This window comes from Manacus vitellinus, unplaced genomic scaffold (assembly GCF_001715985.3).
Source record: "Manacus vitellinus isolate BGI_N305 unplaced genomic scaffold, ASM171598v3 scaffold_38_pilon, whole genome shotgun sequence".
Taxonomy (NCBI): domain Eukaryota; kingdom Metazoa; phylum Chordata; class Aves; order Passeriformes; family Pipridae; genus Manacus; species Manacus vitellinus.
In genome coordinates this window covers 3,791,699-3,814,984 of record NW_021940526.1, presented here as the reverse complement: position 1 = coordinate 3,814,984, position 23,286 = coordinate 3,791,699, and the positions used below count along the sequence as shown (strand labels likewise).

Sequence of the window (23,286 nt, the reverse complement as noted above, 5' to 3'; positions counted from 1 at the left end):
AAAGGTCTCTACAGCAAAAGGGCAGTCACTGCAATTTTTAGCAAACCTGATGGCAACTGCAAAGCAGAAAGGTGCAGGTTATTGGCGTAACAAAATCCAACACACCCATGGTGTGTTGCCTTCAGCTAAAGGCACTGCTGGAGGGATCCTTCCCAGATATCCAGAGCATTCCCCGCTGGGAGGAGCCAGCATGTCCTCCCCAGAGGGAGGAGAGCAGTGTGTGCTCCTCCCGGGGTATTTGCTTTCTTTGTGGCCCAGTTTCCAGAGGTAAAGGATAATATGAACTACAGGCAGGCTTTACTTAAACTTTGGTCTTTATATGAACTATTTTTTACTTGGGCTGAAATTTTCCCCCTGGTAATTTCACAGACCAGTTTAAAAAAAAAGAGGGACACAATTCTGAAATTAGCGAATATTTTCATTCTTACGCTAAGGGATGTGCTTGTTTATTTAAATTCCAAATTCTATTTGTTTTCAAATGCCTTTCCTTTCACTAAACAAAGGTAAATTCCAAGGTGGCACATTTGGGCCTGAACAAGTGCTACTTTGTCACTGTGATTTTTTTTTCCCCCCTATATTTCTCTTACTGAAAAAAAAAAAGAAAATTGGGAAAATTCCTTTGCTCCAGCACTACCTCTCTACAGAAGGTGCCCTGCTGTTCCCATGAGTTACTGTGCCCTGTCAGACAGGGATTGGGACCCAGGCATGCATTCATCCCATTTCAGAGCAAAGAAGAGGAGAACTTGGAAGGAGTCTTTGGAGCTGACTGCCCCCCTGCTCCTCTGGCAGCAGGAATGGGAGCAGCCATGAGGCTGGGAGTGGACGCCGTGTAACTCTACCCATGTCGAGCTCCGGAGCTCTGCTCACAACGAGCATTACATTTTATGGCTCCTGCAGAAAACTGGGGGATACTAATTTTACAGGTGCATTCTAGCAAACTGCAGCCCCTAATATCAGAATGCCATTAAAAATAATGCACTCCTTATGCCCAGGCAGTTAATTTAATATTAAATCAATAAAACATTTACTGGAGCTGGTCAGGGGCCTGGTTGCTGACAGCAGACTCAGCTCACGGCAACAAATGTCTCCTCACCCTTCTCAGACAGCTGCTGGTTTATTGTAGAAGACGTCTTTGGTCCTGACAAATAGCCTCCCTAAGCCCTAATGAGTGCAGAAATTCAAAACATTTGTGGGACATTTATTAGCAAGAAAATGCACCAGCCTTCTGGGAGATTTGGATCGACAGCAGCAACCATCCGTGGGCCAAGCTGAGCCCAGCTTGGGCAGGGAACACAAAATTACTTTCTTGGCCACAGGGAAAGAGATTGCAGCTCTTTCCAGTTGGTTTCATCTCTGGGATATGGAGGCTGGGGTGGGAGCTCTTCCCTATGCTGAGTTTTCATTGGTGGGGTCATTTTACAATCCACCAGGTTCCTGACAAAATCCTGAGCTGGCAGAGGTCACTGGGATGGGATCCACCACATCCCATCTGCTGCTAAGCATGAGCAAACCACCTGGCACAGCCACCTTTTCCTCTCCATGGTCACTTCCAAATCAACTCAAGCACAAAACACAGGATTTTGCCAGCAGGCCTAATGAGCAGTGTGCTACAAGTGACATGAAGAGGTAAAATTAGGGAATGGTTTTGATGTTTTCTTGTGTGGACTTTTTTTTCTTAATAAAAGAATAGAGGTCAACTTTTTATCAAGAATATGAGTATAAAAACACAACTTTTACAGCAGCTGCAAATGATACACTGAGTAAACAATACAATCCAAAACAAAACAGAAAAAGAAAAATGGAAAGAACACTCCAAAAAGTACCAAAACAGAAAGAAAAAAAATGGACCGAGCTCCCAGAGAATAGCAATCTGGCACTTCTGTATAAAGAACAAGCACATCTCTTCTACCCAAATGGTATTGTGTGGAAAGTCCAATTATCTGAAGAGTCCCTGCACGGGCTGTTCCCCAGCACTGTTCTCAGAAGGCTGGTTCTGCCCCGAGCTGACAGAACGCCAGGGACCCACAGCCACGATCCTTCACCCAAGGAAGCTGATTTGGGACGCTGACTTCCACAAGAATGGAATCATGTTTTAGCACAGTGCCCCCCAAACCACTCCCAGCAGACTCGCCTCCTCCAGCAGCAAGGACTCAGGCACTGGGATGGCTGGTGGAGGAGGCTGGTCCAGGCAGAAGGTGCCTGCCTGGAGGACACGGTGCTTCCTGTGCCTTCCCCAAACCCTGAGCACCCACGACAAGTCAGGGCCTGGCCCAGCTCTGACTTGTCCCGACACTGCTGACGTGATGTGTGGATGAGCCGCCGCTCTTACAGGAACGCTCGAGCTGGAACCCACAAAGCCAAGCCCGGCCAGAGTTAATACTGAGCTCAATCCCTAGGAGCTTCCCTCAGACATCAGCATTCCAGCACATCTAATATGATGAAAACAAATTTCATGCCATGAAAGCAGAAATCTGGGTGAGGTCTGGGAGCATAGTTAGGATGTGGTTTCCACAAGCACTCGGGGCTGGCTTAACTGCTCCGATTGCAGTCTGGGGGTAAGGAAGTCCCATTGACTTCAGCGGGAGCAGAATTAGGCCAGCACCGAGTGGTTTTGAAAATCCCACCCTTAGCTTTTATATAATGCAGAAAATAAGAATCATATGCCAACCTTCAGAGGGGAAACTGGCCCATTAAAATGCGTATCATTATTCTGGGCAACGTTTTTAATTTGAAGATTTGTGGCACTGACAGATGAGGCCTGATGATGGCTGGGGAACGCCCTCCAGATGGGAAGGGTCAGACCTCTTTGGAGAGAGGAGCGTGACACCAGCGACATCACGGGGCCAGCTGAAAGTAACTTGTTGATGCTCTTCTCTGTTAAAAAAAAAAGAGTATTTTCAAAAACCAGAACATATTTGAAGGGATTTTGGTTTTCTGAGGGAAAGAAGTACTTTTCATTGAAAGGACCAAAGTCTCCTACCCCCATCTAACAGCCCACTTTTATGTTCTTGTGTTCTTCCTGATTTATGACAAAAATATCACTGTGGCTGGAAACCAAGCAAATCTCTTCATTTCACCCTGCCTTTGGAATGAACTCTACAGGGAAATGGAAAGCTTTGTTCACCAGTATCCCTTGGTAGGGAGGTGCCAGTCTCCTGGCTGGCCATCATGGTCCTGCTGGGATCAGAGGTACCAGGTGGGACATGGTGGGACTCAGAGCTGAAGGGGTGGGATTTGCTGCACCAATCTGGAACACATTATTCAACTGCCCATATTCCACAAGAAAAGGAAGAGTAAGAAAAAAACACTGTTTAAAGGCTGCAAACCCCCAAGTTGTTACCTGAGGCAGGGCTTGGGAGCACATCACCATTTCCTCAGAAGGTCTCCATAGGAAGCAGACAGTAAGGAGGTTTCCAAAGGGTCTGCATTGCCCCTGGGTGTCACCAGAGACAACCACCTTTGTTTGTCCCCAGGCACGGTGTGACAGTGAGTCAGGAATGACTCACAAAGAGGACAGACTCATTCTGGGGCACTCGGGAAGCTCAGGCAGAGGACAAGGACAACCAGGACATGGAGGTATCAAGGGGAGAGGCTGCTGCACCAGCAGAGCAAAAGGCAGGGGCAGTGCAGTATTCCAGGGCTTTGCCATCACCAGCAGGGAGAGAGGGGAATGGACAGTGACATGTTGCTTTCTTACCCCAACATGCTCCAGGTGAACGTGGGACCTCCCCACGTGTCCTGAATGGAAAGTGCTGTCACCTTAATCCCAGTGCTGTCAGCAGAGCACTTGTCAACTGATGTATCAGGTTGGGATAAAAACAGTGTGTGTCCTTTGGAGCAATGCATTCAAGTCCTCCCATCACCCCCAGGTCTCTCTCTGTCCTGCCCTGGTCTTACACACACTGATCATAAGGGTTTTGGGGATGCCCTGGCACGTGAGATGTGACCCCAGAGGCTCGAGGTTGTTGGGCAAAGGATGCTTTTATCCAACATTTTTGCCACAGCAGACCCAGGGAGCTCTTGGCCGGGTCCTTCCACTCTTTCCCCTGCTTTATTTGCACAGATGTTTTTGCCAAGGCTTGTCATCAGCCTGGGGAGGGGGCAGTTGAAAAAAAATAAAAACAATAAAAATGACCGAACAAGTTGAAGAAATTGCAAACAGTAAATCTGGCGCTCGCTAGGCCGAGCCCAATAAGTTGCTGAGGTTGTACTTTTCAGATTCGGTTTTAGGCTCTAGTAAATTTTCAGTTATTTTTAACCCACCTTTCTGAGCGAGCCTAGGAATGAGAAAGTAATTGTTTCATCAACTCGGGCTGTATAAATCTCCTTGGGGTTTATTATTTGCTGTTTCATTTTACTGGCACAAGAGCTCCTAGGAAAGCACAATAACCCCCTGGCTGATTTACAGCTTGGAGGCAGGCGCACGCTGAAAACCCGGGCGCGCAGCACCTGAGGAAAAAGTGCCCCCAGTTAATTGAAAAGCTTCAGGAAAAACTGGAATTCCTCGCAGTGATACTGTCACATGCGTCAGTCACCAGATGTAACTCCAATTTTCTGCTCTCATAATAAGAATCCAATTGATATCCCCAGAAATAAAAGTCTGCAGCCAGAATAACAGCACATTTATCACGGGCAGGTTTAAACCCTGCAAGAGGGCTGCCCTCAGCACAGGGGTTGGTGAGTGCTGGAGGTGCTTTTTCGTTTTTATATGAGCAAAATACCTGCAGGTACAGACATGCATTCATCTGTATCCTCCAAGGAAGTCTAAGATTAGGAAAAGGATGTTGCCTCTGGAGAGCTACTGCCATTCCCTTTGTTAAACATCACTGCCCTCATTCCTTTTTTATCTTTGTTCTTCCACTGACCCCACATCTCCATCCTTCTCTCTCACACACAGAGTTTTCCTGCAGTCCTGACCTGTGCCATTCCTTGCTGGTAGAAGGGGATACTCTCTAAGTGGACTGTTGCCTTTGGGGAGCTCAACCAAGACTCTCCAACATGCTTCCTGGAGAAGAGTTGGAAATAAAAATCTCCCCACGGAGGAAACACAGAGAATGGCATTTTTTTGGCCAGTTCAGAGGTTTCCAGCTCAGGCAGCTTTCACACCACCTTCAGCAGGGCTCGTGTTTTGTCGTGTTGTTTAAACTGCAAAACACCCGCCTTCATGCCCTGAGATTTCTCCTGGACGCCAATATGGAGCATCCCTGAAAACAAGGCCACTTGGCTCCCTGTACATAAGAAACAGGCTCTGCATCTTACTTTGGTGAGAGCTTGTCTCAGCCTATAGGTTCCCTGGTGTACAGTGTCCCCAAAGGGAATTCAGCTGTCCTCGTAGAGCTGGCAGGCGCTTGTCTAATGTAAACATTCCCAGGGAGATTTTACATACATTAGGGTGAAAAAACCCCTTTGGTTGTTTTCCAGCCAGTTTTAGGCAATGTCTGACTCCGACTGGATGGAGCTTGCTTAAGGGTTTTCATTTTAAAAAGAACAGCTCTGCTTCTGGATGAAGCACAAGTGACCATTCCCCCCCCCTTGTGCAGCTGAAATGTGTGATTCTGGACAGAAACCACAATGAAATTAGCATCCCTACTGGAATTTAAACTCTTTCACATATCCAGTAATCTTAATAGAATAATCTATATACATGTGCAATATCAAAATTAAATGTATGCTATCATATTGTCACCTAAGTAGCATGTTTGCACCCCCACCCCCTTCCACATCAGAGCAGATTGTTCTGCTGCTCATACCCTCCTCCCTGCACCTGCTCCAAGACTATGCCAAGCTGAGGTTTCTGTTTAAAAAAAAACAACCCAAATTGTAAAAATTACAGCAGTTTAATCACATCAGCTAACTTTTGTCCTGTCACCTTATTTACCAGTCTCATCCCTGTTAGTAGCACACATATTGGGCTCACAAGTAGTTCAGCTCAAGTACAAGAGGCCAAATCACTTCTCCAGTTTGTTAGACCTTTGATACAGGGTAATTTCTCCAAGCAAACCTACTCCAAAGCCACTTATGGATAACACCACTGGCCCCCACTGAGCCCCACCAGAGGAACACCAGGACAGGCTGCAAACCTCCCTCCTGGTCATGAGGGCCACAAACATCACCCTCCTGCTGGCTGTAGGGAGATTTCTCCCTTCAGCTGCCACAGTGAGCTGTGAATGTCCCTTCCTCCAGCTCCCGGATAACTCAATCCAAGCTGTCAATGTGTTTTGGATAAGGTGCTTTTCGGTTCTTTATGCAAAGTGGCCCCTCTCCCATCTGAGACCCTCTATTTTCAGTTTTTAATCATTTGCCCAAACCTCACCACTGCCTGTTTTTTCATGAGACCAAATGGGTAAGATTTGGAAGGATGTCTGTGGCAGGAAGGACCGATCCCCAGGAGCAGAGTAACAAGGCAATCCCACAAAGGAGCGGAGAGCACCCATAAGGCTCTGTCCTCCCCAAGAAGAGCCAGTCCAAGGAGTCAGCCCAAAGTACTCTCATATTAACCTGCCTCTGAAGTTTAGGTAAACTTCCTGATCACTTAGACTTTCAATTTATTTTTAGGGAACTATTTCCAGTAAGTGGTTCAAGATGGATTACAGTTTAACTGGAAGCTTGGGAATAAAAAGATAGTCACAGAAAAGCTGGGTTCAATTCTTGCCTCTGCCACGGACTTCCTGTATAAATCTGGACTCACTGCACCGGGGGGGGCATTCACCCACCTAACTCAAAACATCTAATTTCAATGGCTCTATTAAGAGCTCAGGCTTCCATTACAGCCAGGCTGGGAGGATTCAGAGCACTTCCAGGAGTGCTGCACTCTCTGACTGTATGGGGAGCACAGGCTCCCAATTTAGGAGCATAAAGCAGACTTCTAAATCACCTCTGCCCTCCTGACGCCCTTGGGGCTCAGTTTGTCACCCGTGAAATATGTTCTGGATTAGTGACACGAAGAAAGTGGTACCCAAAGCTTGAGCTCAGGATAAGAGGCAAAAGAAGATGCACCAGGCAAAAGCAAAGTTCAGAGTTAAAATTTTTCATTGGTATCTGTGATTTATCAAATTGTTGATTTGAAGAAAAATGTTATAAAAGGAAAATGTTTCAAATACATTTTTATAATTTTGCTAACCCCCCCCCCCCCATTTTTTTTATTCTCTCCCAATAGTTGTCCCTGGGATCCTGAGAACAAAGTATCACTGCAAAACACTTTTGGGTGACACTGGTGAAAATACTGCCACTAAATTTCTGAGCTTCATGAATGGGCCCCCAAAAGAAAGTATCTTTCCCATCAGCGTTTTTGAAATGAAAAAAGTAGACTGTGTATTCAAATTCTTCCCCAGACATAAGCTGTCAGGATTTTTGTTATTCACCTTTAATTCTCAATGACTGAGAATACTGCTCCTTCTATCTCTAGAATGAAAATTCTTTGGGAACGTTGTTTGAAATGCCTAAGAAGTGAGAGCAGCAACACGGACCAGCATCCAATATTGGGTAAGGAATTTTAAAATGTGACGTTTCACATATATCAGATTCGGCTCTTAACAATAAACACGTTGAACATTCCTGAGGCAGTTTTTTCTGGGGGTTGGTTTTGGTTTGGTTGGGTTGATTTTTTTTTTTTTTTAGGGCTGTAAGTAAACTCTCCCCTCACAAAATGTCCCGTTTGGGACTGACGCTGTACCAGCATCTAAAAATTGTGCTACCGAGCAGCTACTCAGGATCCTGCTGGTGATAAATTAGACCAGAGGAAACGGATCATTTCTACTATCAGGGTCACTGTTGTCAGCTCCTAACAGGGCAATTGACTTGTCAAGTTGTCTCGGAAAGCCTGAGCTCAGGTTTCATTGCCTTGCACGGGTTTTTTCCCCGTTGTATACAAGGGTCTCTGAGCCTGTCTTTCACCCGGCACTTCGGGAAATTCCAGGCACCGATCCTGCTCATAAATTGCAGAGGAACAGTCTCAGCATGAGACTCCCCCACGGGAGCAGCTCTGTGGAAATATTAAATCCAAGAAAAGATACAGTAGGGATGTGCATGGGAACAGATGGGGATTTGCTTGTGTGTCATCATCAGACACGAGCAAGGACTTAAATGGTGCAAGGTCATTTGGAAAAGCCACAGGACACCTCTGGCACCAAGAAGAGAAGAAAAAGAAAGCTGTGACAACACTGAGGTTCACTGTATTATTATGAATAACAACCAAATCCACCTGCTGGAGACCCACCAACAACATTCCCTAGTTACATTTTTATAACTTATGTAATACAGGCTTATAAATACCCACAGCCCTTAGAAAGCAAAACAAGATCAATTCTGCATAACAGTGTTCACTCAGCAGGACAGAGATCCTCTGTTTTAATCAACTTCCAGGCCAGAAGAACAGCAGGAAAAGCGACTCATTTGAGGATCAGAGAGAGCAATGCTAGACAGCAGAGGCAAAGCCACTTCCATAATGCTTGGGTCATGCTGCTGCCCTAATTAAGAGTTTCAGTTTTCCAATAATGCTCTAGGATAATGCAGAAACTCAAGAGATTACTTAAGGGAAATGTCACTATTATAAAAAATACTCTTGTTCCAAACCCAAAATTGGTCAGTGGTCAGCTAAAAGATTTCTTTTGTTGTTATAAATTTCTTTTGGTGGTGGTATCGCTGCTGCAATTAAATTGAAAGGGTTCTATTATGATGATTAACATCCTTGTTTTTATTACTGATTAAATAAATAGTTCTTTTTTTTTTTTTCTCCCCAGAACTAAGCTACATCCATTTTTCCATGGAAGACCTCAGTTTCAATCAAAATCATTTCTGGAGGAAAAATGTTCTGTTGGAAAACAGTGACCAACTCTTACAATTATGGTTGAAAACCCAAACGCAGCCAGATGTACTGTAAACCCTTGTTATCTTTGGGATGTCTGGGTTCCTGCGGCATCTCCATGTACAGCCATGGCACTTTCAATGGAGGAGGTGAAGCAATAATATGTGTAGGGGGTTTCTCTGCTTGGCCCTGCAAGAATTCCTCTTCCCTCCACTCCCAAAAAGACAGCTTTCCCTCCCAATTCCACGCTCTGTACCACCTCACCCCCAGTTTACCCTCCTGTCATTTCCTCTTGCCCTCTTCCCGCCGTATCACATTTCCAGCTCAGAATCTGCAGATCCACAATTGTTTAAAAAGCAGCTCAAACTTCCAACTTATAAACATTGCTTCCTCTGTCTCCTGAATTTATTTTAATAGCTGATATTTGAGCCCAGGGGATTGTTTTAACTAACACTGTATAGTCAGAAGGAATCACTTTCCTCCAGGCTACCTCTGGGTCAACAGCATAAGGCAAGACCCCCTCACATTTCATTACCCAGGGATCAGATCCCCTTTCCCAATCCATCACTCTGAAGCTCATTCCTCCTATTCCTCTCAGATTTGCCTGCATGATTCATGCGGTGCCAAATCAACAGTATATTTGCTTTTTTCTCAGTTCATTGTTTTTATTTGCTTACATGTTCCCTGTCGTAGTTCAACTCATAAATCAACGCTGGTTTATTTTTTACAAACCCGCTGAAAGTTTGAGCCAGTTTCCACTGTTATGAAAGACTCCCAATACTACATGTCCTTTAACAGGTGGAAAATGTCTTCGGAGGCTGTTTGGATGGGAACGATTTTCTAACTTCAAGACAAAGTAGTATTTATTTATGGCTTAATCTAATTCCAAAACAAAGTAACAGTTCCCTGCACTGAATTATCTCCTCATGATGCTCTCCCACTAACATATGGCTTTATTATGTAAATAAAAAAATGTAATACTAACACAATTTCTAGCTATTAAACCCGTGTAACTGGTTGCAGTGAACCAATGTTCCTGAGATACTTTAACAGATCATTTTCCCTTAAGCCAACCCCTAAGTGTCTGTCCTAACTAAATTTGGCATTAAAAAAGCCAACAAACAAAACCCAAAGACGCTCTCAAAGACACTCTCCCCCTCCAACCCTCTTACTTCACCTTTACAGCCAAGAGCTGTTGATTGACCAGGTTATCAGTGGAACAAGAACACTCCTTTCCTGCTGATCTAGACACGGAGAAAAAAGAGACCACAAAGAACAGGTTGTGGCCCTGACAGCTCCTGTTTTACGTGGGGAAGCCATAACGCTTATCTGAAAAATGCCAAAAATATCTGGGGTTTGACAATTCTGAGCTTTGCTACCTTGCTTTTTCTTCAGATGAAAAACTGACTGAAACGGACTCTTTTCTTGTAAGATATTTCAGATTTGTCACGTCAGCATTTTCCAACCACAACACGCTACGAAAAAACTCAACCTGCTGGGACAGTTGCTGTGAACTTGCACACTCTGCTTGTTCCCTTTCAGCTCTGGGATCACCAGGGATGGATCCAATACAATTCCTTTGTCCTGCACACAAGCTGCCATCTCACGGAAAACTCACTTCCAAGCCTTCTCCTTGGTAGAGTTAGCAACCTGACCTTCAAGCCTTCACAAAAATCCCTGGATAAATCTGCTGTAAATTAAAAGGAACATTAGAAATAGTTCCTTCTTCCTAAGCACCGATGCTATTTTTGATGCTCTAAGTTCAGATCAGGTGTTTGCAAAGGTTATGCCACCCAAGAAAAATGACACAGAACATAACAAAAAATTAAGAAAGCAGGTTAAAAGCCATCATCTACTTCCTTCATTGAAAAAAAGACAACATACATTCCATGACGAGTTTTCATGGGCTCAATTCCTAAGCTGAATGTCATTATACTATTCCTTGTCAAAGGGGTGAGTGGGAGGCAGATGTGAGACCAGACCCACTCAGATGAAGAGGAGGGTATTTAGTGATGAGAGCAAACAGCCAGTGGCCCAGGATTCCTTGCCAATATTCCTTGCTGATAAATTCCCACCTCCTGAAGCCAGGTCACGGAGGTGTTTTCTGGACTGTGTGCCACATCAAATGGGCAGCTACAAGTCTCGTGCTCCAACACCGACGAAATCCTGTAGGCCAGGAATATGGACTGCCCAGCTAGACACTTCCTGATGTTTTAAAATGCATTATTTACTTCTGCTTTCTGTTTGCCAGAGCAAGGAGCTGACTCTCCCCACAAACCCTAATTAGACGAGTTACAACGGCTGGAAAAAATAATCACATTTTCAGGCACACAAGCCTTTTCTGTGCAGGTCTGTGTGCCCAAAACTGTTCCAGCTGTATGAGCTGAACTAACAAAGAAGATTACCTGTACCTGAGAGCCTTGTCTGCCTTATGTCCATAGACAGTCCAGGCTGCCACAGCACCACTGCGCGTTTCAACATTCCTGGCACAGCGAGACTTTAAGCTTGGGTTTTACCTCTGGAAGTAACAACATGCTGGAGGCAATTAAAAATATAAAAAAAAATAAAAAGAGGGTGCTTGCCTTCTATTTGTCCCCTTTCAAAACCTCCCCCACCTGAAACTAAAATTACATAAATCCAATTAGGAAGGGAACTAAAAGGGTTTGGATTTTTATACACTCCTCTCAAAGACTGGATTAGCTGCTGCAGCCCAAGCGACTCCCTGCAGGACGTCGCTGGTGGACATGGACCCGGCTTGGAGAATTCCTGCTTGCTGCCATGAAAACAAGAGGGTTGTTGCAATGCACACAGCCCAATTATTATTGATTTCCTCCAGCTCCTGGGCAATTTTTGAATTGTTCCTCAATTTTTAAAAAAGTGATTTATGGGTTATAGGGAGAGGAAAAAAGCAGAGGTTTTGCAAATAGTCCCTCCTTTTCGTTCCATTTCAGGGCATTAATTGCCCATTGTCTGTAATTGGAAACAAAGTGCATTCCTACTCGGATCACATGCACACAGCTGCCCTGATGTGACTCAGTGTACAATAACCCTCCAGTGTGGTTCTGCAGACTTGCCTGCATTAATAAACATATATGGACTTTGAAATCCATGGAAGTTATGTCTAATGGGCACCTTTGGATGAAGAGACCATTTAAGTTCCTGCTTTGGGAATACTCCTCCTCTTTGGAGGCGTGCTAATTAAGGCAATGACCTGAAATATCATAAGCATTCCCAAGACGTCACCCTTCTAGTTTAAAGTCAAAGTTTTGAGTAGTATTTTCACTTTCCTATGTCAAGGCAGGCCTCAGAAAATTCCTGTAGAAAGGAAAGGAAGAAACTAAAATAAAGAGACATAAGTAGTTGTTTCTGAAATACAGAGTTTTCCATTTCCCCAGGTTTATCTCTGTTTCTGAGCCTGGTAAATGCAAAAAGGTGAAATGCAACCACATGATTTTATTGGCTTGACAGCCAATTTCCCAGGCTATAACTTGCCTTTAAGAAATGTGGCTGAGAAAGCCAGTCCATTAACTTCCCCATTGCTGTGAGCGAGCAGAACAGCGATGGTTCCCACAGACAGAAGGGAAGAAGAATGATTCTTCAACTCCATACCTCGGCTTGGTTTTAAGGAGACTCCCATTTGACTAAAAACCCTGATTTTGATTTTACAGTGGGAACTATTTATAAAGCCCACAGCTAAATCAAACTCTTCCTGTAGTTTCCGAGGAAGTCAAATGAAAACAAGCTATTTTGAGCCAACTTTTCTGGAGAGAAGTAGGTAAAGAGAGGATCAGCAACAGGAAACAGAATCCTTGGAAGGATCCTGGGCATATTTGAAAAGCCTCTTCACACAGGGGGAGTCATTCAAGGGTCTGCAAACCATCTCTGTTAAGCCAAGCTCGAGGATTTTGCCCGAAGCAGTACAGGAGAAACACAAGTCATTTCTTCTGTGAGCAGATTTGTGGGACTGCAAAGCTCTGGTGTGAACAAGAAAAAGGAAAATGTGCTGGTATGGGTGCTGGGACCTGAGGGCAGCAGGTGATAAAATAACTGAGATACTGAAATCCTGGCTCTGGGCCAGGCGTGGTGACCCACCAGATGCACCACAGCAACAAGCCAAGAGAACATGAAATAGTTAAAATTTCCAGGGACAGTTGTGTTTAGTTTAAAGCTCACAGCAGCCCTTTAAATGAAGAAATAAAATCCTTCATCTCCAACTGCATATAGACCTAAACATGAAAGTGGTTTGGGGGAACTCATTATTAAAATACAGACCACACAGTAAAGGCTGAAACAACTGAGAAGGTATTTTTGTTTCCAACGCTAAATTCATTAGAGATATTTCTTTCACTTACAGGAACACCACCCTTTCTAGGTATTGTATGGAAAAACAGCACCAAGGCAGCCCCTCCTGAATCCCTCAACCATCGTAAGGATTACAGACAAACATGCATGAAACATCTACTGAAGCCCAACCTCCCTTTAAAAAGAATATAAAAATTAATTTATGCTCCATATCATGTCCTGATTATTGTAAACTCCAACAGAGAGGATTTTTTTTTGTTTAAAAAGCAAACAAAAACTGGCATGCTGCAAGAAAAGTGATTGCCTCAATAGAGAAGTGCCCATTTATGTCATCCCACAATTATTTCGAGCACTATAGTTGAGGTTAGTCCCTCCAAGGCATGTACAAATTGCAAATACACACAAATAATAATGCTCATACTTTTGGAAAATGTGAAACCCTTTGTTTTGGAAAGGTTGTTCCTATTATTTGTGGCTTGCAACTGTCATCATTATTCAAGCCTTGTCTTCTTTCATGATTGTTCTGCAGCTACTGGGTGCTTGAGAACTTCCCCAAAATTAATATACTTCAAAGAACCAGACATTTTGTATATGGCTTAATTACAGCCTATATAATTAAGTTTTAAAATGATAAAAACTCTTCTGTGCCATAAGTGTACTCAGACTTCTGCTCACAGGCAAGCTACTACATATCATCCGACAGAGTGAAGGGCCAAGAAATTCCATTTCATTAATTGTTTCCTCCAAATCCGAAATGTAATTACATATTTTCCAGGGACCTTTGACATTTTCACACTGTGGCTTGGAATCTGATCATACCCTGAAGTAAACTGCCTGGCTGGTCACAGAATTAACAAAAGATGGCTAGAGAGGTAAACCTGGCCTTTTGCAGACTGTGGAGAGCAGAGAAGTGAGCTGCATGGGTTTGGGTCAGGTTTTGGCACCAGAACCTTGCAAGGAATGAGGAGGAAATGATGAGCTGAACTGTTGTCTCAAGGAATCGCCTTCAGAGCGATCAGAGAAAGCACTGGGAGAGAGAGAGACGAGTCTCTCTTTGCCGCAGCCATGGCTGGTTCACACAGGAGCTAAAGGAATTCTTGAACTTTTCCTCACCCTGAGTTTTGGGCCCCCCATGTGCCTGGACTCTCTTTTTGAGCACAAAGCCCAGCCTGGGTGAGCTGATAGATGTGAGCCATACAGATGTAATGCTCCAACACTTGATTCCTCCAAGAAACATCCCAGAAGGTGGGTTGCTGCTGGGAACTGGCCCCATGGGCCAGTGCTGCCATCCTCATTCAGGGTGGGCATGTCCTCGGGTCCGTCAGAAGCCACAGTGATTTTATTAATTAATAAGTTTTTACTAATGACTAAACACAAATGTACTCACTGGGTAGGGATTCACAGACTCTCATCCAGCCCACCATCGGCGTCCCATGAGTGTGATGTGCACACACACAAGGTACACGTGTGTTAGCAAATAACTAGCTCACTCACTTTCTTGTAGAGCACATTAGACCTCGGTGCAATCAGCCTTAAACTTCTGCAAATGCTAAATTCACATTAAAATTCAATTTTTAACGTAACACCATGTGGGTTTTTTTAATCTCAGAATGCTTTTTTCTGTGTTGCTTTGGATGCCTCGACTCCTAGACAAAACATATTTCTTCAAAATGTTGTTCTGTTTCCCCTCAGTCTCAGGAACGGGAGAGCAGCACCTTATTAGAAACAAAATCGATGAGTCTCCATGAATCATTACTTGGAGTTTGGAAAGGAAAAAAGAAATTTGGCAAGCCTTTAGTCGGTAATATGTGCTTCTAAAACCTACCCTTTGAAAGGGCCAAGTTATTACACTGTGAAAAGTAGTTACTCAGCACGTGCTGTAACTTTTCATAGGGATTTTTAGGCCAAATTTAAAGAGTGCTAATGATTTTGAATGCCAGACTTGAGACCCTACAGCAGGATGAGGTTTTAACAAGACTTGAACAACTGCCTTCCCTCCCCCAGGTCGTGCCTCTTTAAAGAGCTGGATTTTTGGTGCCTTAAAATTAAAGTACCCCACATCTCCAGGCATGGAAAGTCTTGGCCTTCATATCCTTTTCAGTATATAGAGAGTAAACTCCCACTCAAGGCAGTGGGAAAGCTCCTGGCATTCACCAAAATATGCTGGCATACCGGGAACATCATTTATTACTAGGAATAAGGAGAAACCACAACTGCAAGCGCCTTGTTCAGCAGTGTGAGTGTGCACAGTGACAGGGCACATCAGCTCCTTTCAGACTGCAAAGCGCTGGTACTGGGAGCAATCTCATCATGGAAACTTGGAGCTAATTTATTCTGCTCCCCAATTACCCTCCCAACTCACCTATCGCTAAGGGGAAGCCTGTTGGAAGGTTCTCTGACAGTGGCTTATTCCAAATGCTTTGGAAGATGGCATAACCCCAGGGTGATGTGTGGTAAGGGCCAGCAGCTACTACTTATTCCTCTTATTTATTTCAATAAATAATTAAAAATACTTGCGAAGGCAGACTAGAGATAACATGTAATTAATTAGATCATAATTCCTGGAGCTTGCCAAATATCATAGACAGGTGTTATTGCAGGGAGAGCAAGGAAGTTGAACCTGATTCCTCCACTTCCAGTGCTCTGGTTTAGGGCAAGCCTGCAAAGCTGGAGCCCTGCAGTGAAGTGGGCAGGCAAGAAATCCCAATCTAGGAACCCCCCAAGAACCCCAGTGCACACCCAGCCAGCCACCGGCTCCGAGCCCCTGAACTGCCGCCAGGTCCCCCGTCAGCCACCTGGTTCCCCAGGGATGCGGCTCCGCTGCAACCCGAACCCTTCTTTAACATTTCCCAGAGAAAGGAGAGATGAAAACAAAAGGATCATTTACTTCCTCTAATTGAGAAACAAGATAGGAAGACAGATAAGCCAAGGAAAATTGGCACAGTTCCACAGACTTCAACTGATCCTAGAGAGCAGGGTGATGAGCACGGCATAAAGAATACGAGTGTGCTACTGTTACTGCCTTATGACAGCAATACCAGGCTGCCACCTCACGTGTTTCATCTTGGGATATAAAACCACTTTATAAGGGAGGTCGCTATCACTGAAATGAAGCCGCACCAGTTTACCCAGAAGGAACTGCCCCAACACTTTTTTTCCTTGTCATTCACAATCGGATTTTTTTCCTTGCTAGGACAAAAATAATACAGTGCTAGCTGTTGCCAAATATCCACTTTTGAAACTCAGGCCCAGTCATTTTTAGCTAAGCAAACTTGGCACAAAACAAGTGTTGCCTATGGACAGAGTTTATAATGTGGGAAGTTTGCCAAGATCCTATTGCAGCCTACTTTGAGGTCTGGTGCTTTACCTTCTCACCCTACAACAAAGATTAAATAGTCTTTTAACAAGGAAAAAAGAAAAGAACACCTGATACTATTTTTCTTTTCCCTCCTTAGGAATTATAGTCCACGGGAGATGAATTTCAGTAATGCCACGAGCAAAAACATTACTTTGCCTGAAGCCAGCAGTACTTCTCCAGGTTGTGATTATTTATGTGCAACACACATGTAAATACACATGCACACACAATCAGCTTTAACAGGAGCCTGGTAGAAAAGCTCTGGTTTAAAGGCACAAAGAAAAATATGCTGTCAAAAAAAAAAAAGACAAATAAATGCTGTCAAATAACGCAAAGCCACAGGGACTATCCTTTTAGAAAGACACTCAGCAGCCCCACGGTGCTGCACGTGACTCAAAAAGAGCGAGATGAGGATGTTCCCCTAGACCAGCCCTCCTGCTTTGCCTCTCAGAAAGAATAGCTTAGACAAGAGGAGAGGGTGTGGGTGGGAGGGAACCACGGAAAGATTGATGCAAATTCATTTTTAAAAGCCAGACAGATGAAAATAATTTTCACAGCCCCACAGCTGTTCTATGGATTTTTTTTTTTTCTGGCCCAAGCCTGAGCAAAACATGGTGCAGATAACAGCCCAAACTTTGGGCAGATCAATGCTGCAGAATCAAGAGAGCCCCACCATTCCCCCCCTTCCTGGCAGAGGGTGCTCCCTGGCAGATGAGCATCTCTCCTCTCTCACAGCCCTTTTCCTCCATCTGACAGCCACATTCAGCACGTTGCCCTTTGCCCATCGCTCTCCACTTCACACCTGGTCCCCAGGTGCCCCGGAGAGGACGGGCAGCATCACTCCAGGCATTCCCCAGCTCCCTGCCAGCACCTTTCAGCACAAAACACGTAGGGGAAATAAAACCAAGAGAGGGAACAGACACAAGCCCCAACACTGCACTCTTCAAGGCGCTGCTGCCAAGCCTCGGACCACAGGACTGACAGACGGACTTACAGCTGCATTTATCCCAGTTATTTTCCTATAAACCAGCCCTGCCAACAGCCAGCCAGCGCTTTCTGCAGCTGCCACTGCACTTTGTGGAGCAAGATCTTACACTGGTTTTTAAAGGCTACAAAAATCTCTCTGTTTTGGAGCCAGACAACACATGTTCAGGAACTTACTGTTGTGCTCCATGCCCTGGTGCCTGGTAGAACTGCCTTTTCCAACACAGGGAAAGCAGGAGTGCTGTGGGCACACCAGCTCCCTGTGGGCACCTTCTGGTCAAAGACAAGGCCCAGTACAAAGTGACGGTGTCGCTCTGCATTGGTCCCAAGGATTGTCCCCTTGAAGTCAGACTGAGCCCAGCCCTCATCCTCACCAGGCTCCGGGAATGGCCTCAAAGAAATGATGGAGAATATAAAACGCTACCCTGCTTTCAAGAGTCCAAGCTGGCACCTTTGCCTGCCTAGATGTTCCTAAGTGGAGCTGAAAACCTTGCTCTGAATGTTTTCTCTGGGACTGTTTCATTAAATGAAAGTGTTCAAAACTGCTTTTATAGAAACTGCTGAGGCTCCGAAAGCAATACCTCGAGCAGACACAAGCAGGGCGACTGGACAGCAAACCACTAAAGGCAACACCAAATGGGACTGGCCATGAATGCTAAGCCTTCAGGCAGGCTTAGGGCACCTGGGCTCAGCAGCTCCCATTCCTCTGTATATTTAACCCCAAGACACACCTGAACCCCCTGGCATAGGGAACAAGAGGCCTGGAAGGGCTCCCTGTCCTCAGGGCAGTGCCCTCAGCACGGGGCTATCACATTGCATGTTGTTTACACAATGGCACAATATAAAATCCATTTGGAACCAGGGCTCACTCTCTGCTATTAAAGAATCCATCAGTGAATTTCATTTTTTATTGGTTCACTTACAGAACTCACAGCGGTGTGTTGTGTTTATTTTTCCAGAGCACCAATAAAAACCTTTTTTGATTAAAAAAAATGGAGAGAGGGAAAAGAGAGAAAGAAAGAAAAAGGAAGAAATGAAAAGCTGACCTGGTATAACCCAGGCGAGCGCTGAACCTCAGCAGCGCTGGGTGAAATGAGCCAACTGCTGAGCAAATGCTCGGCTGTGGCCGTAACCAGCAACAATCGAAACCTGTTTATGGCAGAATTTTGGCTTTATAAAAACAAGCACAATCGAGCCCTGCTATATTAAACCAGGTTTTGTCACAGACCGACCGCTGAAGATGCAGAGCAGATGCAAAGCCCTAGGAGTCAAGTATATGGGCCCAATCCTGCTGGATGCAGACAGCATGGGCGGTTCCAGGTATTTATGGTGCTCCATTCCCACGTTGCCCCAGAAATTTTAAATAATCTATGCTTGGTGTTTCTTTAGACTTTTTTTTTCTTTCTTTTCTCATTCAAAGGCATACATATTCCTCAAAACCAGCTGCCTTTGGCACGTATGACCTACAGGCCTATCTGGCCTTTCTTCAAACTTTCTACTGAATAAGAAATAAAATTTGCATCTTTAAAGCAAAAATAGATCTGAACATGAATTCTATATTTAACAGAACTAGTAAATTTTATTTTTTTTAAACAGGTTAGTTCTGGCCTTTGCCATCAATTATTTCTCAAAACACAAATTTTGTGTAACTGCATGTTTAAAGAACAAGCAATTAAAAAGGAAACAACTTGCTTTAAACAGACTTGATTTTTCCCAGCTTGGTTAAGAGAATTCATATTCAAAATGTCAGGTAAAATTTACATATAGTTCTTTTTTTTTTTTTTTTGTAATCCACCTTAGAAAAAGTAAGAAAAAAATCCTAAAAATCCTATTTTATAAGTTTGACAGATATCACACTAGTTTGTGTCTGGGGAAACCACAGGGCCCAGAGCAGGGGAACGGCCGCCATTTTGTGGAATGGGCACCATTTTGTCTTGGGGAAAACCACAGGGCGCGGAGATGGGAATGGCCGCCATTTTATGAAAGGGGCGCCATTTTGAGTCTGGGGAAACCACAGGTCCTGGAGCAGGGGGAATGGCCGCCATTTTGTGGAATGGGCGCCATTTTGACTCTGGGGAAACCACAGTGCCCAGAGCCAGGGAATGGCCGCTATTTTGTGGAATGGGCGCCATTTTGTGTCTGGAGAAACCACAGGGCACAGAGCGGGGAACGGCCGCCATTTTGTGAAATGGACGCCATTTTGAGTCTGGAGAAACCACAGGGCCCAGAGGAGGGGAATGGGCGCCATTTTGAGGAACAGCCAATATTGTTACCTATTACACCTTGTAGAACGTTAGTGAACTGCTCACTTTGGTTATTCTTTATTAGTTACCGATTCTAGGCTGGCCACCACAGGACTAGGAAGCAGCTTCACAGTACCATGCGCACGGGGTTTTGGTATGAATTCTATGGACATTAATAAACCAGAAACATCTCTCTGGGCAAGAACCAAGGCAGAGAGTGCCCGACTGGAACAGATGTCCAGAACTGTAAAGAATATTTGCACTCACTCAATTTGTCATCTTCGCTTATCTTTAGAGGATGACAAATCTTGCTAAAAACCAACTTACATGTTGCTAAACCTCTTGGAGGCTTTTAAGAGTCTTCACTCTGAGGCTTGTCTAACTTGGAAAGCAAATCTTCCAGTTATCATGGGACAGGTACTTATCGATACCTGCATGGGTGGATACTGATAGCGCCTTTATCGCATTCAGCTTAATCCACTTGGGAAACAAGCCATTAAGTGATCCACAGAAGGCAGCTCAGCAGGAGCATCCACTCTGGGCAGTACCAGGCTTTGCATTCATATCCCAGCTCCCTCTCCCACCACTCAAGTCCTTGGCCTTCAGATAAGGGGGTGTCAATCAAGTGGGAAGTTTATCCTATCAAAACCTCCAAACTCTTGGGGAAAAAAAAATAAAAATCAAACTGTGTAAGAGCTGGAGCCTGTGTTTTCTTTCCCCCTTCCTGTGGGTGGGAAAAAAGAAACCAGCCTACAGATATAACACGGTGCTGGAAACCTTTGGGGATTAAAACATGATAGGCTGTATTTCAGCAGGGGTTTGGACAGGCATCACAGGGGGAGGAATCCCCTCATGGAAGGAGGAATGCCTCCCTCGCCATCACTAAATTACCTTGGCACTTTTCTTGCTTTCTTCTATCACTGTGAGCTTTCACTTGAATGTGTGCAGAGAAAGCAGCAAAATCAAATGACTACTTTTGCAGAGGCCTTTTTCTTTCCGCCCTGTCGGCAGAACAAATCTTACACAGACACAGGAAAACTGTTATGGTAAGCTTGTTCCCAGGACAGGAATAAGTCCTCTCCCATCCTCATTAACATTGTACAAAGTATTTCAGGCTTGCAAGTGCTACAGGACAGGCTTGACAGACATGCCTGTTGACCCGAAATATTAGCGGGGATTGGAAAACAACCGGCTGAAGCTTTCTGAACACGACCATCAGCGTGACTGCCAAGGAAAGCACCAGCAGCCGTTACTTCATGAACCAACATGTGATTTGCAGAAACACTTACACAGCTTAAAAAGTCTAAATCCTGTTTTCAAAGGAGCTTAGTCACCGCAAAGTGATTTCGGTATCTCAGTACATCCAGGGGTTGGCCCTTGGAAGTGCAACTTTCCGTGGCAATGAGTCGTTGATTATGAATTTCACAGAGGGAAATTCCTGCTACACAGCTATTGCAGGAGAACTAAAGCTCCTCTAAAATACATGTCCTCCAGCACAAGCCCTACACCTCCACTCCGGCACCTGGGCAGAGTGAGCTGAAACAGCAGCGACACGAACCTGATAGGAACTGTGAAGGTGGGAAATGTGGAGATCCCAAATAGAGACCAGGCAGAATGATCACCTCAGGATGTGGGCAACTTATTGCACATGCACAAAACAATTAACATACAAATTCTTTGCCCATGAAGAAACCACAAGTCACCACCCCCCAGACTGAGCTTGCATACAAAACTGTATAAAGAAATCGGGTATTCACGTAACACAGGAAAATTATTGATTCAATTCAACAAACAGTCCCAGAGAGAATGAGATGCTCCAGAGTCCACATTGGTTAAATAAAATCAGTTTCCTTGCATTTTGTTCAAGTCATTCAAAAGGGATGCACTGTGTTAGACCTGCCCTGGGAGACTTGCTCTAATATGGAATCCACATGTTGTTTTAAGGCAACTATTTTCAGAAAGGCTGTTGCCACAGTTAAAACACTAGTTTTGTGCAAGAGACCCATTCCTGAGCCCCTACCATTTTCCAGTTCCCTGCCATTATAATTCAGAGAAATTAACTGCTGAAATCCTTTGCTGGGAATGGGAAGAGCTCCTGTGCCAACATCCTAGCAAAGATCAACATAGCTTACTTACACCCTGGAAGAAAGGATAATGAATTCCAATCAGTACTGTAAGTAACAGAAATGCAGGAGAAATTCGTGTCCTTTTCAGTAAAGGACTTAACATATTAGTGCAGAGCACGGGCAAGTAGAAAAACGGAATTGAAAAGGCAAACCCAAAACACTTGGATTCTAAAGTCTAAACCAGCTCTGAAAGGGAAAATGGTAAGGAAAATTGCTAATAACCACAAATCAAGCTGCAAGCCAAGCCCTTTGTCATTTAAAAGCCTTAGATCGGTGGTTGGAGTGGCATTATTTGAATTTAATGGGCACACAGTAAAGGGCTGTTTAATTAAGCATTGAAAAACTTGATGTGACCATTTAAAATACCCTTCAATCTACCATTTGCTATAACCTACATTAATAGCTAGAGCTTACTGGAAATGCTCCACTGGGAGAAATTTTGGAGTGAGGAAAGCTCAAAAACTTTCTGCATGAAAATTTCCGTTTTGTTAACTCTAAAAACCATGGAAAAACACCTTAAAGCAAAATATTTCATTAAAATCAGTTCAGTAGTAATGGAAAAACCCCACACAGGTATGTTCACGTATGATGATGTATAGCCTGATGCAAATCTAAGTTCTGATCACTAAAACCTTGAATTTTTTTTATTTTTTCTATGAGCTGGCCTCTTTGCTTGGACTACCCAGAAGGCAGCACCGAAATCCTCCTACCTTGTGCCATTTGGAAGATGTCTGGAGGAATGTGCCTCTTGTTCAATGGTTGCTTCTCATTCTCACTCATACTTGAACAAGCAGCTGCCAAAACAAGCAGAAAAAACCCAAACAACTCTAAGAGATGGCAATGGACAACTTTAAACATTAATGGAACAATAATGTGAGACAACCAGATTAGTTCAAGGCTTCTTTTTTCCACTCTCAATAGAAACAGTAGGTCAGAAAGTCAGCTAAGATCATACTGATGGTCTACTCAGCTATGGCACAGATTTGTTCAATATGAGCATTGTGGCTTCCTAATCCAAGGAAGAGTATTATTTCCAAAATGTGAAAGCATTGTCTTCATGTATAACACCAGCTGAGCAGACTAGTGAACTCATTCCTGCTTACCAATTCATCTTTATTTGGTTTTCCACTGTGAGATTAGATCATGCAGGAAAAGTCCACCAAATAATACTGTAAAAAGAGATGAACTCACACAAGATTCTTGTCGGTCATTAAAAAAGCGCCTTCTGTCAAACTACTGGAAATTAATTAACTTTGAATACTCAAATACATAAACATTTCTGCAAAAACACTTCAGGATGAAAAAATTATTTATTGTGCCCTCCAGGGAAATGTACCTTGTCAATCCCTTGTCACTAAATCACTTGCTAACAGCTATGGCGTGAGGTAAATCAGCGTTTCAGCCTGATGAGTTTAAAGACCCTGGTGACTAATGAATTCTCCTATTCATTCTGGAGGTTACATCTGTGCC

The 23,286-nt window shown here is 44.1% G+C and overlaps 1 long non-coding RNA gene across 1 annotated transcript in view; it reads right to left on the bottom strand.

Annotated features, from left to right (window-relative positions):
- LOC108640593 overlaps positions 1-23,286 on the bottom strand; it is a 141,142-nt gene that overhangs the window by 16,141 nt on the left and 101,715 nt on the right. Inside the window, exon 4 of the long non-coding RNA XR_001921295.1 lies at positions 22,527-22,610. This is a non-coding gene — a long non-coding RNA (uncharacterized LOC108640593). The remainder of the gene's footprint in view (positions 1-22,526; positions 22,611-23,286) is intronic.